Source organism: Camponotus floridanus, unplaced genomic scaffold, assembly GCF_003227725.1.
Source record: "Camponotus floridanus strain SB8 unplaced genomic scaffold, Cflo_v7.5 scaffold14, whole genome shotgun sequence".
NCBI classification, from domain to species: domain Eukaryota; kingdom Metazoa; phylum Arthropoda; class Insecta; order Hymenoptera; family Formicidae; genus Camponotus; species Camponotus floridanus.
Genome location: NW_020229259.1, coordinates 664,465 through 679,859, shown reverse-complemented (window position 1 = coordinate 679,859; position 15,395 = coordinate 664,465). Strand labels below are relative to the sequence as shown.

The 15,395-nt window shown below is 27.8% G+C and overlaps 1 protein-coding gene across 1 annotated transcript in view; it reads left to right on the top strand.

Moving 5' to 3' along the window:
- The first annotated feature begins 499 nt into the window (after positions 1-499).
- Positions 500-15,395, top strand: part of LOC105252953 (cilia- and flagella-associated protein 251) — a 67,754-nt gene continuing 52,858 nt past the window's right edge. Inside the window, exon 1 of the mRNA XM_020028062.2 lies at positions 500-835. The gene's annotated coding sequence lies outside the window, so the exon portion shown is untranslated. The remainder of the gene's footprint in view (positions 836-15,395) is intronic.

Sequence of the window (15,395 nt, the reverse complement as noted above, 5' to 3'; positions counted from 1 at the left end):
TGAACAACAATTAATTAAAAAAACAATTAATCAAACTTTCGAATATAATAGTATCTTTTTCTGCAATTGCTATATTATTAGAAATATTATTAGAAATAATATTTCTAATAATATCATTTCTAATTATTATTAAAAACAATATTAGATAGTATTAAGATAAGTATTAAGATAATATTGGATAATTATTATTAGAAATATTATTTCTAATTATTATTAGTAATAATAGAAAAAGGAACAGAAGAGAGAGAAAAAGAGAGAGAGAGGGGGAGATGATAAATGTTGCATTTTTGCAATGTTGACCGGAAATGGATAAATACAATGCCGTTTGTACGTCTCGATCATTCTTCCTCCTACTCGTGCTCCGGAGAGAGGCCTTTCCCCTCTCCCTCTACCACCGTCCCACGCCCTACCCCTACTTTCACGGCCCTTCCCCCTCCCTCCCGCGCGTCTTTCTTCGCGACGTTTGGTTCCCCCACCAGGCGGCATCCAGTTATGTTGTGGCAAGCGTCGCTGGCTCGAGTGATCGGTAACGCTTCGTTCTTTCGCGTCGTTGTAAATACACGCAGCTTGAATTCCCTTGACTTTTAATTCGCGCGCGATTCGCGATGCGGTGGTGCGCGTTTTAACAATCTCTCCTTACGCCGTGCAAACGAAGCAAACTGCCACGATTATTGACAGGCGCGAGGCAAGTCGCGAGGCAAGGTAGACGCGGATCGGCATCGGCCTGAAGTCGGCTCTGGAAGACTTGACGGGGAGCGATCCTAGAACTTCTACCGCGAGAAAATCAAGATTAGAATGCGGCGTGGCTGGTCGATGGACGATGGCTGTTAAAACGGTGAGTACTTTGCATTTCGAATTTTTATTGTATACTCTTTTTTTTTTTTTTTCTTCGTACCCCTGAATGTATGTACATATGTGTACATATATGCATGTACATGCGTGTACATGTGTGCGAGGCATTGCCATATCGAGACAACGAGAGTTTTCGAGGCTGACCGGCACCGCGTCCGTATTTCTACCTCTCTCTCTCTCTTTCTCTCTCTCTTATCTCGTCGCTCTTTTTCTCTGGGTGGATGCGTACGCGACGCTACCTTCTGATTCTGACAGGTGGAATGCGACGACGGGGCATCGGTTAACGTGAACCGATCGCAGCGACGCGAACGATACGCACTGGGAATGCGTGAGTGTATCGTACTGTGAGTGGATATGAAATTTGCATAATTGTACGAGAAAATATTTATTGATTACAATTAAATTTATTTATTTATTTGAATAATTTAATAATTTTTTTTATTTATTAATTAATTTAAATAAAATTAAATTAATTTTAAATTAAATTAAATTTTAAATTAAATTAAATTTTAAATTGAATTAATCAAAATTATTTCTTCATATCTGGTTTCGATGACAGATGTAGTTCGATTCGATACGGCGTGCCTCAACGTGCCCTTAGTTGTCCTCTATTCGAATTTTTGATTATTTGTTATTGTGATTATTTTTTCTCAACACAAAGATCTTTCGAATGACCAAGGCTTTTTAAACTATAAACGATTGAAACTAAAAGACTCGGTAAATGTTTACAATGTTTTACATTTACGTGGCACGTATTACTTTCTTTTTGACATATATTAAGGAGACATTTAAAGTAATACACACATTGAATTTTATAACGTCTCTTTTGATTTCTGAAATATGCAATTTTGAAATATTGTAACAATAACAATTTTAGTTTTTAATTTTTTTAATTTTAATAATCTTAAACTTGATATAAAATCATGATTCCCAAAAAATAAAAGGTTTTATCATTTTTAAGCGTTTATGCCTAAAAGATTAATCTATCTATATATATATTATTTAACATTTACTTAAAGATTTAAATACGCAAACATCGAATTCATTTATTTCAAACTTTCTTTTGTGTGAAAAATCCAAACCATGTATTTTACTTTATTACAAAAAATCCAAACCATGTATTTTACTTTATTACAAAGTTGAGCAGGGAACAGACTTTCCTCCCCCGCTTATACGTTTATTTAAATATTTATTTTTTATTTTTAATAATAGATAAATCTAATACAGATTCAAGACAAGCAATGTAAACAAAAAAAACAAACAATAATCCAGAACCGTGACACATTAACAAGTAAATGTAAATAAAAAAATATAATCATCCAAAGATATAAAAAAGATGGTACAAATAAGTACGAAAATTATAATATTCCAAAATCGCGTATCTCAGAAATCAAAAGAGAAAGCAACAGGATTCACAAAGCATATATTAAGTATATGTCAAAAGGAAAATAATCTGTGCTGTACAAATTAATTTTTACCAACGACTTTTCAAACTAAACTTTATTGATACAAATAGATAAAAATTATATCCGTTAATTTTGAAGGCACTTATGTCGAAAGAATTAAATTATTAGCTGGAAATTAATATCCGTTGCAAATTCAGAGAGAAAAGACATCTATATATCTATCTATGAAAGAATTATTATAATTTATATACATATATAATTTATATGTATACAACAATAATTTATTGTTTAGGCACACACAGTATAAGAGTTAGAATTTTACATATATTAATTATTGTTTTTTTATAATATATAACAAAATAATTATCGCACTATAATTATTACACTAACTAGCATTGCAAATGATTAAGCAGACCGGCAACAGATTTTTATCGTTGCTGTTGTTTATCCTTTCGTTTCGAACTTCTTTAAATATTAAATTAGCTTATATCACACATGCAGTAACTAGATAGTCAATTCTCTTTGAGTTCAGTTTATTTTTATCAAGGTTGCATTTCATTACGTAAGCTTAAAAGCTGACATATATAATAACACATGCATATAGAATATGATCTTATAAAAATATTAAAAAAAAAAATTAGACAATTTTTTTTATATGTGTACGCGGGAATTAAAATTAATATTTTTTAATACTTTCAAAAGAAATCTAATTACCGAAATATCTCATTAATGTTTTTTATTAAATCATCCATTTCTAAAATATATTGTGTATACTGTACTATATTTTTTTCATAATATATCCTTGGATAAAATATTTAATTTTTATGAAAGTCATTTTTGACCTTATTATTTCTAGCGGTATTCATTAATCAAAAATTAACGGTACGAAGACCGCTGTTTCCTTAGAAAAAAACTATTAAATCGAGCAAATAAATAGTAAAATAAAAGTAAAAGAGCCGTTACTTGTGTTAATTTCTTTCTGAAGGACAAGTTGCAAAATCTTTCGAGAACAAAAAGACTTCCTTATATACTTTAAACATACTTTTCGTGAAGAAAAATGAATTTTTACTCTTCTTTAAAAATTTGTTTTTGTAGTATTTTTAAACACATTTTATTTTGTTTGGGCAAAAAAATAAATTGAATATCCTTCTATATAACTGAAAATGTGCACAACGTTCCATAGAGATTTTCATCTTTTACATGTGTACTTTACAAATATTTTACAGTAATAATCGATATATATTATATAAATAATCGATATATTTTATATAATAGCCACTTTGTGATAATAACAATATTTGATTCAAATAGAAATTTTGATTCAAATAAAAATTTTTCATTTACGAAAAAATCGACTTCGATATTTCAAAAATGTCTCAAAATTAATTGTCTAATTTTAATTAATTAATATGGCATTTTTTATCACCATTCAGAGTTTCAATTTTTATTTTAAAAAGTTTCGTTATAATTCAATCATTTGTTTAAAAAGTATAAAAATTTATAATTTTATTTCCCATAGTAATGCACTTTGAGCATTTCGCTTCACATATTTGCAATAAAAATATATTAAAGCAAAATTATTTTGCAAGTTTACTATTTTAGCCTCTACTTAAAAAGATCAAAGAGGGCATATGAATTTTTCCAAATTTTTTGAATATTTTTATCCTTTGAAAAGGAACAAAAATGACCCCTCCTGTGTACTTTCAAGTATCAAAAATAATACAGTGTAAGAGTTAATATTGTTTATCAAATGAAATAAGATTAAAGATTATACATTTAGTATTCCTTAGTAATTTCTCGGTTTTAACACCACGGGGTTTTCTATTCGAATAAAATTATAGAAAAAGAAGCAAATACAGTGTACGGACTACGTATATATAACACCGAAGAACGATCCTTTCGCTTTCAAATCCGCGTTGATTTGCACGGCACGTCGAATCCACTACATCGACATACCTTGTCATTAACTTTTTCATATTCTGCCGATTAATGACACTTATAAAAGTTCCGAGAGACAGGCGCAGTGAAGAATTTGACTTTCACTCAAGTGCATTGCTTTCACCCATCTCTAGCTTACACTTAAGTCAGAAGTATTTCGAAACGGAAACTCTGTCTGTGAATACGTTCGCACGTGTTTTCTCCTGAGAAACAACTCTTAAGGATGTTTTGTACCTATTTTCAAAATATTGAGAATGTACTGAAAATTGTACAGAATGTCCTTACATATGTTTAGAATCTTCGGTACAATTTTTAAATAGATTCACTAAAGCGTTCACAAGTTATAAGGATTTTAATTTGCACCGAATTAATATGTGTTCTTATGGGAAACGTATAACCACGTCGATTTAAATGACAAAAACACATGGAAATAAGATTCAGAATTTGTTTAAAATTTGCAAAAGTTTAGATACAGAGGAAATATTTGGTCGAATAATATTAGACAAGTATTAACTGGTTAAAAAGATATTAAATATAATTTAATAAAGTTAGCCATGTATCTGTCACAAGGCGAAATTCTCTACCAAAAATTAATCATTTCGATTAAGGATGTTTTGTACCTATTTTCAAAATATTGAGAATGTACTGAAAATTGTACAGAATGTCCTTACATATGTTTAGAATCTTCGGTATAATTTTTAAATCGATTCACAAGTTATAAGGATTTTAATTTGCACCGAATTAACATGTGTTCTTATGGGAAACGTCGATTCAAATGACAAAAACACATGGAAATAATATTCAGAGTTCGTTTAAAATTTGCAAACGTTTAGATACAGAGGAAATATTTGGTCAAATAATATTACACAAATACTAACTGGTTAAAAAAATATTAAATATAATTTAATAAAGTTAGCCATGTATCTGTCACAAGGCGAAATTCTCTGCCAAAAGTTAGTCATTTCGATTAAGGATGTTTTGTACCTATTTTCAAAATATTGAGAATTTAATGAAAATTGTACAGAATGTCCTTACATATGTTTAGAATCTTCGGTATAATTTTTAAATCGATTCACAAGTTATAAGGATTTTAATTTGCACCGAATTAACATGTGTTCTTATGGGAAACGTCGATTCAAATGACAAAAACACATGGAAATAATATTCAGAGTTCGTTTAAAATTTGCAAAAGTTTAGATACAGAGAAAATATTTGATCAAATAATATTACACAAATACTAACTGATTAAAAAGATATTAAATATAATTTAATAAAGTTAGTCATGTATCTGTCACAAAGCGAAATTCTCTGTCAAAAGTTAATCATTTCGTATTAACAAAATTCGGAATATTTCAATAAAAACGCAATAAATATTAAAAAATACATCTCTGCACTGTAGCTAAGATCAAATTAATATTCCACACAATTTCTCATTCAAAATACATCAAAAGTGGATATTCGTCAATATTGATTTTCAGCTACTTTTTGCTGGGATTGTACATACAAAACATCCTTAAAGACATAACGCGATCTTCGTGAATCCGAAAATCGCACATGCACAACAGCTAGACAAATAATACAGATGTAGAGACATAGAGACTCGTTATTGACCATGCATTTCTCATTAGGAAGACGTAATGAAGGATAGGGAAGAAAGGGAAAGAAAGAGAAATCCATCATCTCTGGTGTTTCACGCGATGTCGATCTGACATGTTATAGAAAGTGCGCCAAGTTCACTTGTCTTGTTACGCAGAAATAAGGTTGCAATGAAACGAGAAAATTGCAAAAGAACGAGAAACGCAACGAGTGCGAGAAACTTTCATTTTTTTTATTTTCGTAACAAAATGCCACACCTTTTCGATTATATCGCGCGCTTTTCCGATACGAAATCTGATTGAATCGAGGAGATGGAAATAGAGGAATATTCTTAATACTTTAATTTTGTTTACGTGCACGCATCATGCTCGGTATCGTCTCGATAGAGTCTGGGTCTGTACACTGAGGAAAAAATTATCTTGAAATAAAAAAATTTTAATTAACTCAAGAAAGCTATTTATTTGGTGGGTACTAATCACGTATTTACTTGTATTCAAAACGTTTGTTTGCTTAAGTTAAATATTTATTTACATATGTTTAAAAAATATATATGCTTAAAAAAAATAAATTTTAATTAAATATTTTTATATTTTAATTTTAATAAAAAATATTTATTAAAATGCATTTTTTATTCCCAAAAATTTTAAATTTTTTCATTTTAAAAAATAATATATTTAATTTAATAAATTATAGTATATATTTTACAAAATATATAAATGAAAATAATGTACTTAATATAACATGCATATTTAATTAAAATTAAATGCTTTTGCTTAAATGAAATAAACAATTCCTTGCATTTAAAGCAAAAGTTTTCAAGAAAACAAATTTATTTGATTTAAAAAATTTTTCCCTCAGTATAGAATCGGAGAGCCCCGAAGCGATAAAACGACCCACGCCTTGAGGCCTCTTAACAGAAGACGTTTCGCGGTACGTCCTCCTTTTCTTTCCATCCTCCCTCTACCTTTATCCCCAGAAGACGTCACTCTTTATCGCGCACAATAATCTATTTCCATATCCAATCCGTGGCATGTAACGGCAACAAGTGCTATAAATCTTGGATGCTACTCGTCTCGCTTTGCACACTATAATAATAATATTTTGTTTTTCTCTTTCTCTCTCTCTCTATGAATCTTTTTTCTATGAATTTGCAATTCCTGATCTGTCAAAAAATGAATTGATGACATAGTTTAATAATTTTAGATATTTTAATATACTGTGTTGTAATTTTGTAAATGTTTAATTAATTTATATAGCACGGATTTTCCTTTTGACATATGTTATAGAGAGTACATTCCCAAGTAATATACATTTTGAATTTTGTGGCACTTTTTTTTTAATTTCTATGATATGCAATTTTGAAATATCTTAATTTTTCATTTGTATTATATTTTCGTTATATGTTTATATTCTTTTTGTTTATATTGGCTCGTTTTTCACTACTGTTAGTACTCTTCTGAATTATTGTTTAATCTTTTTTATTTACATTTGGTCGTCATTGTCACTGTCATATTTATTTATTGTTAAAAATAAAAAATAAATATTTAAATAAATGTGTGGGTGGAGAAGAAACTCCATTCCTTTCATTCATGTTTACAATAAACTATAAAATAAAATATAAAATAAACTATAAAATAAAACTATAAAAAAATAGTTTGCAATTTTCCGCAAAAAAATGAAAATTAAATCAAAATTGGCATATAAGAGCAAGGAAGTGTTGTTTCTTCCCTTCAATTACCGCGCTCTTATATGCCAATTTTGATTTAATTTTTATTTATTTATTTGATCCAAATTCCTAACTATTAATTTTAATTTCCGCAAAAAAAGTTTGAAATAATTCAATTTAATATACTTGCATATTTTTAAATCTCTAAATGAATATTTAATAATAGCTTAATCGTAAATATTTAATATATATAATGATGAAAATCTCTTAAAACTTACCGAGAACCATAATTTTAATAACATATCAAAGTTAAGATCATTCAAAAAATCCCTTTTTTAAAATTGTTATTGTTACAATATTTTAAAATTGCATCAGGAACCAAAAGAGAATCAGAAAATTCAAAGTGTATATTATTTGAATGATCCTCTATAATATACAAATAAAAAAGAAAGTGATTCTTATTGTTTAAATTAATGTAAACATTTATAATTTTCGTTTAAATTAATGTAAATATTTACATAATTTTCGTTAAGAATACAAAATCTATTATTAATGATATTTATATCTTTTTAATCCTTTTTCAAATGTAACAATCCTTCTCTGCCCACTAACAAATATCTGCACTAATAAAGATGGTAGAATTTACAATAAAAAATTAAAGATGCACATATCGAGAAAGAATATATATTTCATTAAAAATTTAAATAATTAAAAAAATATATGTGGATTATATAAAATGCGTTAGAAAGGGTTAAAATTAAGTATTTTGCAGTAATAGCGAATAGGATTTCTGGGTGTTCAGGAAATAAAGATGACCGTACGATAGATCGAATGCCAATCGTCACAGAACGAGTTATCTCGCAAGTTGCCCCGATATATTACTTATACGGTATCTGATGAATTTTTCATTATAATCTCTATCCTTCCTGATCGTTAGGCATTACATCTAGCTACCGAAGGAAGCGGCAATCGCCGCGCAATCGATCACTGGTGACCGCTTTGAAATTGAAATCTGCATTCGAAAAAAGATACAAATATATACCCGCGTGATTATCGTCACCGATGTCGAATTCCAACGTGAGTTATATTAATCATTAGATTATATCTTTTTATCAGATAGATTATTGCACGCATATCCCGACTTTTCGGATCGTTCTTGGTGAATGTAGTTTACGTTCATCATTCATAATTGACTTATTTCACGTAAAATAAAAACAATTTAGATATTTGAAATAAAAATATTTCTTGTACTTATAGGGTGTCTTACATTCTCTATGCAATATTTTAATAGTGTATTCTAGAAGTAAAATAAATCCAGAAATCTAACTCTATACGAAAATTTTGATGTTGGAATAATTTTTTTTGAGTCATAAGTGATTAAAATTTACTAATGATATCACGTAGAACTCGCTCCGATTTGAAACGCACGTGCTGATCTGTCATTAATTTCTATAAATCAAATGATTTTATTGTTTCTTATGGCTAGTCAGATAATATTAATGAGTTATAAATGTTGTACGTAAAATATTTAATTTCTTAATATTTAATTTTCTCTTAAACAACAATTTAAATTTAAACGCTTAATTATTAATTTAAATAGAATTATAAACTTAATTATATTTTCACATATTTAGGAAATGACATTTATTTTTGTTTCGATCAGAGAATTATTTGCAGAAATCAATTTATTTATTAACTATTTTCTAAAAATCAATCATAAATGACAGATTGTTATGTGTAAATGTAGGAACATGAGCGCGCAAATTCTATGTAATATTATTGGCAAAATTTTTTATTCGATAACTTATAATTTAAAAATTACTAATAGCTTAACATATTAAATTTTTTGATAATTTACTTGTATAATAAATTATTAAAATATTGTACGATGATTATATAAAATCTTGTATATGAATAAGTGCATTTACGTACATATATATATATATATATATATATATATATATATATATATATAGCGCAATTTACGCTTTTAATTACACAGCTCGCGATAATAATATACCTACTAATGCAAGCATTTAGCTTTGCGAGAGGAAAATCGTGTGAAAATCTGATAAATAAAAGGCTTTTTTTAAAATTTCCACTATTCTACACACATCTCTGCAGCAATTATGAAGTACACATTATAAGAGTTTAAAAAAAATATTAATTATATATATTGGTATCTATAAACTTGTTAACTATAACTTAAATTAATTTCAATCTCTGGTTATTGTATGAGAAATAAATTTACAAAATACTTGTTACTTTGCAGAAATCGATTGTATTAATACCATGGTATGTCAGGAATCATGTTTTATTTGCTTACGATCGACAATAAATAATTAATGATCGATTAATTTATAATTTATGTTATTTTAATTTTTCTTATGATTGCCAATGATTTAATGGATTTAATGAATTAACATACGCATTTATCACTGCTATATACATTAAAAATTGCGACCGTTATCATCTGATATAAATAATTTTTGCTCGATTTTGAATCTGATCGATTTATAAAGATAATTCATTTATACATGACAAATAGTTTCATTTATACATGACAAGAGTTTCTCTCTCGTCTGCGGATAACACCTTATACTGATAAGAATCTATATCATTTTAAAAACATATTTTGAAAACATATTTTATATGATTTGAACTACAACGCGTTTTTTTATCTTAACGCTTGAAATAATATCCATAAATAGAGTTGATATTTAATATTTATCGCCTCTTTTCGATATCAAAATAGACCCCATATTTTCTTTTTAATTTTTGACTGAATATATGATTATTATTTAATAGAAATTTAATTTTTTTCATTTTAGACAGCATATTACAAGTTATATCGAAAAGTATTAAAATTTAAATCGAGTCTAATTGAAATATATAAGAGGAATAAACGTAAAATTGGCACTCCATATCTTTGAATTTTTATCGCTTACATTTAATCCCTTTAAAATTTTTTTCTTTGGAATTCTATCGGAATATTTTTTCTTTTATTTCATACATTCAATCTCTTTAAAATTTTTTCCTTGAATTCTCTGTTAGAATTTTTTTTGGAGAAGACCCAGAACTCTTAATTATATCGAAAAATTCTAGAAATACGGTATAACAATTTTATAGAGACAAAAGGATGTTACATCTGCTCTTTTCTCCTCGTTTGCATGTAATAAATTCCGAGATATTAAACGTACGTGTGCGTTTACATATCTGATGTTTACGTCATACGCAGAGAAAATTATTACTTATCTAAATTATTTTGTTAAATATATCTGGCATTCGGAGAAAACGCCGGATATCCTTGCTGTGCAAGGCACGTTTTCTCGCGTTGTATAACTACCTCGTGCGAACGAGGAAAAAAACACGATTGGAAGCTGAAGGGAAAGAGAAATTGGCGAAGAGAGGAAGTGAGGAGAATCCCGGAAGAGAAATATTTGAAGGAAGAAAGTACTATATTTTACTTGCGAATAATCCACTCAATGATACCATCAGCGCGTAAAAACGTGCTTTCTTGAAATGAAAACATTTTTCCCGTTTTTTTCCGATAACTTTACATGAATCGAATGACTTTATGTCATCGATGTTACTAGATAACTGATTGAGATAAAAGCTTGATAGGTACATTTTTTTAATTTAATTGTTCTTTCGAGGACTAAAATCCAGATTAAAGCTAGGTTCGAGATTAGGTTATCACAGTGATTGTTGATAGTATTGAAAATGACATCATTTACCTGTTTCCCACATCTCGTTATTTAGAGACGTTATCGTTATATTACAAATGACGTGGATTTTATCATTGTAAATAAATATTCTATATTTGACACTTGATACGCAATCAATTTATTTATTTGTATTCACAATTATATATATGATAAACGATATAATTTTCAAAGTATTAGTAATATTTAACAATTGACAGTTATATAAATTATTATGTACACAAAAAATATCAACAATCCTTCAGTAATAATAAAATAATTTAAACAGCTAAAGATATGAATAAAATAATTTAAACAGCTAAAGATATGAATAAAATAATTTAAACAGCTAAAGATATGAATAAAATAATTTAAACAGCTAAAGATATGAATAAAATAATTTAAACAGCTAAGGATATGAATAAAATAATTTAAACAACTAAAGACATGAATAAAATAATTTAAACAGCTAAAGACATGAATAAAATAATTTAAACAGCTAAAGACATGAATAAAATAATTTAAACAGCTAAAGACATGAATAAAATAATTTAAACAGCTAAAGACATGAATAAAATCATTTAAACAGCTAAAGACATGAATAAAATAATTTAAACAGCTAAAGACATAAATAAAATAATTTAAACAGCTAAAGACATGAATAAAATAATTTAAACAGCTAAAGATATGAAAAAAATAATTTAAACAGCTAAGAATATGAAAAAATAGAAATTACAGGTAATTAGCAAATCGAGATATCTCTAAGCTTAACAATATTGTCAAGAAGGAAAAGTGAAAAAATTGAAACGATCTTAAAGTTGCCTCGGGGCTGGAATAAGTAGTCACGAGAGCTTCATTACATACTTGTGTATCACGCCTCTTAAAATGAATATGCATAATGTGCATGATTGATGACGTTGTAATCTACAAAGATGTTTTTTTTTCTCCTCTCGTTCATACGTCTTTATAAATCTAATTTATCACTATGTGCTTATTTTTTTAGAAAATAGAAATATAATATAAAATTTTCCAACAAATTTAAAAAATTTTTCTACATGAATATGATTATTAAATACAGAGAGAGAGAGAGAGAGAGAGAGAGAGAGAGAGAGAGAGAGAGAGAGAGAGAGAGAGAGAGAGAGAGAGAGAGAGTCGAAATATTTCCCGGTCCTTAACATTTTCGAAATATTTGCTGATGTCGTAAGTTACGAAAGATTTTGTTCCGACATCCACGAGACCTTTCTAATTTGTTTAATCGTCGACTAGGGTCAACTCGATTAAAAAAGGTTACTCGCCCGGTCGAGAATATTCTCTATTACATCGCTGCCTTCCTCCACATATGTGTTCCATATGCAACGTTCGTGACTATTTTGCTTCATGTCTATAAACAATTACATTGTCTGTGCAATTATTAGCCATTAGAATGAGTTTATACAAATTTACATGTTCCTTAGAATATTACAAAAGAATGTGTTCCAAATAAAACGTGATACGATAATATACATATTTTATTCTGTAATTTTAAATATATTCTTAGTTCCTGTGATATTTGAAAGAAACAGATAGGACTAAAGCTACGTAAAAAATACCTCGGCAATTTTATTCGAACGTTAAAAAATAATAGAAATTAGCAAATAATTAGTAATTTCTGCAAAGAAATAATTTGACATGCATGCACTCTGTAAATGTATATCGTTCGAAGATGCGTTGTGTAGCACATATGAAGCACATATAGTGATTATTCTGTATTTGCGCAGCGATAAATCAGATATCCAGTTAATTATACGCATCAAGTGCACGTTTTAATGCTTTCTCAATTGCCGGAAGCAACTGTAATAAATATCTTTACATCACAGTTCCTCTATACAGCTTAAAATAAACACTCTAATTGTGTTTATAACATAAGTAAAATCTGCTAAGACTATTATAATATCATTTGAATTTGCTATCCTCTGTAGAGTGTCAATTATATAATATGTAAAAACTTTTTATTATTATTATTATTTTTATTTTTATTATTATTATTTTCATTATTATTATTATTTTTAAGAATAGAATCGCACACGTACATTTTTGTAGGTTTTGTGTGCTTACATGTTTCAATTGGTAAATAATTATATTATTTTTATAACAAATCTTTTCCAATTGCATTTAGTATATAATGAAGTATAAAAGAATAAAGTTAATCTTTAATTTAATTTTATCATTCCTGAATAATTTTTTAATATATTTTCGTATTTATAATGATATTACATATATATTCGTAATATAATTGTATTACGCTTTTACAATTATGGATTACTGTAAAAGAAACGATATTTGTAATTTTATTATATTTCTATATTTTTTTCAACAATATTATTTTTTCTTTTCGCGTAGATATGTGTATAAATTCTTGCATGTTTAAGCTAAATTACGTGATTGCTTTATCCTATAAAAATTTGACAAGTTGATTACTGCGTGATTTTGTAAACAAGTGACAAATTCGTTATTTTTTAAATTCAATATTCAATTTCAACGAAGCGTTATCCTTCTAACGTTAGGTTCATCATCTTCGATATCACGATATTCCGCATGGATCAGAATATTTCATGATTTTGCAATTTCGTAACACATTCGCACTGGCATGTACACTTGTGAACGCATCTTGCATATTCACGGATCAATTATAGCTATTTACTCATGTAAAAGGAATGGCATTGCATACAATACTTCGATAATATATGATAAGGAGTAGAAAAATGTATAGTGTTCAAGAGTCGTATTGCCTCATCTAAGTAAAAACAAGTTCGTGTAAATATAATATCGATTACGTTGACAAATTAATGTATAAGGTGTTTTTCCCGCTAGTTAGTTAATTAAAATTAAATGACTTTACTTTATCTTAGAAGAGAAAGGAGGAGGGAATAATACAAATTTATATAAGCAAAGGAAGAAAAGGTGAAAGCAAAGTTCAAAGAATAAAATCTTTTATTTTTTCTTTTATTGCTTTCGTGAAAATAAGACGCGTGTTTAATAATTATTGATAGCAATTTCATGATGAATTAATGTAATTTCGATTATTAGCAATGTATATCTAAGCAATATGATGTGAATGAATGAATGTATTGTTCTTTCTTCTTTACGAGCGGTGAAAAAAGTATTTTTTATATTTTTGACGCACAAAATTCCGTCAAAATTCTTGTTTTATTAACGGTTGCCTCCTCCTTTGGAGAGTCAACACACAAGAGAGAGAGAGAGAGGGACTAATTTAAATATTTACAATCTTTAGGAGAAATTACGCTGCTCCTGATTGAATAGAAATAAGCTTTCTTCGAGAATTTTTCATGTATATATAATAAATATGGAATATAACGCATGCCTTTACAACAAAGATGGGATGATGTTTTTCAAGAAATATGTCACGTATTTCTTAGTATTTTTTTGCTTGATTTATTAAGAGCTTATTTTTAATAATATTCGTTAATCATAATTAACGAAATGCGAGAAGAAGGATAATTTTCTCATTTATCTTTACATCTCATTAATTGTAATTGCACTACTTGTTTACGCTTAATTTTTTGTTGAAGTAGATTGAGATGACGTTAATATTTGAAAAAAATATATGTTTTATGTTATTGCATGATGGGCAAACGGTATAATAGCGCGATTGGAAAAAAGAAACAAGGCTATTTTAAGATACAAGAGAACAAAACAATCGTATGTATGCGATTGCATCTTATTCATCACTTTAAAACATAAAACAGATATAGGTATTTCCGTGGCTATACTATTGGCAAACAGTCACGTATTGACATGTATATGCATACATATGTACCGTCTATCATATGTGTGTAATCGCGTAGGAGTACAATATGGTGCGTTAATGACACTGGTGCAAATAACTACCGCCTCCTCTGGTACTTTAGCGCCGTGTCCATTCCATTCACTCTAAATTACACTGTGAATTTTACACATCGCGCCAAAAAGGTATAATATTAATGAATGAATCAGCTTACATACGTACAAATTTTATTATTAATTATTATTATTTTATTATTATTTTATTATTAATTTTATTATTAATTTTATTATATTTTATATAATAATTTTTATATAAATATATTTTATAATTTATATTGTTTGATATATCCAATATAATACATATTTACTTGCAATAATTTTTTTCAACGAAGCATGATCCTTTTAACAAACTTTTAATTCAACAAATAGGAGATATTTAAGTTCCATTCA